The following is a 3091-nucleotide window of genomic DNA, read 5'->3' as shown; positions in this document are numbered from 1 at the left end:
CGAAGTGATATTCTCTGTGATCACTCATCTCTGTGCATCTTAACTAGTTAGTGTTGCTGCTGACAGTGCTGTGTACTAGGAAAAGAGCATGCTGGACGGTAATTAGGGTCCATAAACCATGTGAGTGGAAAGAGTCTAGGAAGTAGGTCAGTGGATCCAATAGGTCCCTTGTAGGCCCACTTTTTCCAGAAGTCTCTTAAACATTTTTTGGCAACAGTCTATGGGGGAGGGAAAGCAGTCCCTGACATGTTGATAGCATGTCTTGATAGCATACGGTGACGATGGCACTTTCATCTGTGGTTTTTCTCCCTCAAAATCATAACTCTTGTCTAATCACGACAAAAGCATCAGACAATCCCAGCTTAATTCTGCAGATGTCTGGTCAGTACTCCTCAAACTGTCAAGATCATCAAAACTAAGGAAAGTCTGAGAAACTGCCGCAGCCCAGAGGAGCCTCAGGAAACATGAGGACTAAAGGTTTGTGGAGTCCTGGATGGGATCCTGGGACAAAAAAATAGACCTTAGGGAAAAACTACTGAAGTTCAAATAAAATATGGACTTTAATTAATAACAATGTATCAATACTGATTCACTAATTGTAGCATGTGTATCATACTAATGTAAGATGTTCAATAATAGGGGAAACTAAGTATGAGGTATATGGGAATTCTCTGTATTGCTTTCACAATTTTTCTACAAATATAAAGTTGTTCTAAAATAATAACTTTATTTTTCAAAAGGCTCCCTAGATTACCATTTATTCTACTTTGACATAGTACCCTAAAAAACAAAAATAAAACTTCCCCCAAATGCCAAGAAGGTTAAAGTCCCAGCTCACACATCAACATTTAATTTTCTCCAAATGCACCTCAAATACTCTCTCCATCTGGATTGCCCACTGCTTTTTGGGCCTCTGTTAAGGGGGGGACACCAGGAGGCTCAATAAATACTAATTGATACAATGTGATAAATAAGTCTTCATTAGTGAATTCTGGATTCTGAAGAAACTAGAGTTCTTGCCATCAAATAAATTTATCCTGCAAGAAGCCAGCCTCCAGACTGAGCTATGGGGGCAATCTCGATGGTCAGCCTGCACATGTGCATGCAGTCAGCTCTGCTCACATTCCCATTAACACGTGGAAACAAATCAGTCCAGGACATAGAGTGCAAGATTCAAAAATCGCAGTTGTGTTTTAACAGTGGACATCACAGCCCTACTCTCCTTGTCTGAAAATTTGGTTGGGCATTGACATGGTCTTAAATATAACCAACGAGTTCAGGCAGAAATCACTGATTGAACATTTTAAAACAAGCAAGCAAACAAACAAAAGCATATCATCTCCCAGTCTCTCAGCTAAATAGAGTGCTAGGAATTTGCCAGCATTTTATTTAAATTAATGAACCAAATAATTTATCTGACTGAGTAAACGATGACTATACATTTACATATTCACATGAACACATATTCCCAGCATTTTGGCATGTTATCCATCTATACACCCTAGAGTACTGTACTGTTTGCAAGGCATGTGGAATATAGATGAATATCAAGGTCATTTCTCATGCGTGTGTGTGCATGTTAGTGGATGTATGGATGTGGTGGTGTGATGTTGGTTAATAATGTTGAGCCAGAGGAAGGAAGGGGCAGGAATATCTTGTATTTAGTGGTCTTTCCAAATCAATTTTAAATGAAATTGTTGCTTAGTGTTTTCTTTTCTGTTGATAATGAAAATAGTGGGGGTGATGGCGGAGTGCTGACTTTTCAGGTCCTGAGATAGTAACAGAAGGAGCCTAGCAGGCCTGCCCACTCCTGTTGTTAATTAAAGTATTTTCACATTCTCCAGGGTGCAATGCACTCTGGGCACCGAGAGTCGTGTGCAGTCTAATGATCACACATTCAAATAAATACAGTGGGGGGCCACCGGGGAACAGATCGCTTCCCCCACCTCATTAACGGCTGCAATGCTTTGCAAATGTCTGAGATGCTCCATTTCTTATGAATAATAAATATCCGCCAGGCTCCCAATTGCTCAGTGGCTCAAGGTACCCGGACCCTGACCTGCTCGGCTGAGACCTGCAGGAGGCAGGAAGTGGGACTGACATTTGCAGCTCAGAGCTGTCTCCATTGCATTCACTAAGTGATTCTTGCCAAGGCAGATTTCCCCCCGCTTACTGCACCCCTGTGTCTGAACTGCACTGTAATTCTTATTTGTTGGCACTGACAAGCCTGTCTGCAGATGAGAGGTGAAGAGCTTCACAAAGCTGATTGCGAGTTGTCAGGAAATGTATCTTGAGGATCTCAAAGCCTCAGGGAAAAAATACATTTTAAATACTGAGCAGCTTTTCAAATGGTTAAATTGTATATAAATCTTCCCAATACTTGTAATTTCAGTTGAAAGAAAGCAGGGGCAATTTTACTTCATGGAGATATATAGTAAAAAACAAACAAACAAAAAAACAATGTAGGAACCAGATAACAATGTAGGAACCAGATAACAGAAATAATGCCAGGATTTTGACACTTTCAGGTGTTTTAGAAGAGTTTACTCCCATTTCAGTTAGGATAAAACAAAAACATAGATTAACAAAAATAACAACTTACATTTTATTGTATTGTGGACGAAAGGGGCCACATGCTAACCAGACAAGCTCAGGGAAGGCCTGCATGGCAGTCTTGCAAACTCAGAGACCTAAAGTAACCACAAAGGATGGTCTGAAATTAAACTTTAACTAAAAGCAGTTATGGTGGGTAGTTACATCCTAGGCCGGTATCTTCACTGACAAGGTCAACCTTTACCTTAACTGAGCCTATCTGTCTTTATGCATCTATAATAACATACCCTAGAAATGTCTGGGTAACTTGTAACTTCCCTTTTCTGGACCCCTTGAGGCACAACATAATGTGCTGGGCGCCAGGACAGATACCACAAATTCCTTCATTGTTAATCATGTTAATTGTTCCTGCACCCACCTAAGTATGTGTCTATCATTTTACTTTTTATCCAATCCCAGGGGTTCCCCCCCTCCCCCCCTGCTTGCTTTCTCCCGCCTCTCTAGTCTATCACCAATGGATTTCATGTAACCCACCTAC

General features: G+C 40.8%; 1 long non-coding RNA gene across 2 annotated transcripts in view; it reads left to right on the top strand.

Moving 5' to 3' along the window:
• Window positions 1-356: 356 nt before the first annotated feature.
• The window catches only part of LOC106726666, a 27112-nt gene continuing 24377 nt past the window's right edge, over window positions 357-3091 (top strand). For both annotated transcript variants that reach the window (XR_001362733.1, XR_001362732.1), the window contains exon 1: window positions 357-477. This is a non-coding gene — a long non-coding RNA (uncharacterized LOC106726666). The remainder of the gene's footprint in view (window positions 478-3091) is intronic.

This window comes from Myotis brandtii, unplaced genomic scaffold (assembly GCF_000412655.1).
Source record: "Myotis brandtii unplaced genomic scaffold, ASM41265v1 scaffold300, whole genome shotgun sequence".
In the NCBI taxonomy this organism is placed as follows: Eukaryota; Metazoa; Chordata; class Mammalia; order Chiroptera; family Vespertilionidae; genus Myotis; species Myotis brandtii.
This window is presented reverse-complemented; position numbering and strand designations above follow the sequence as displayed.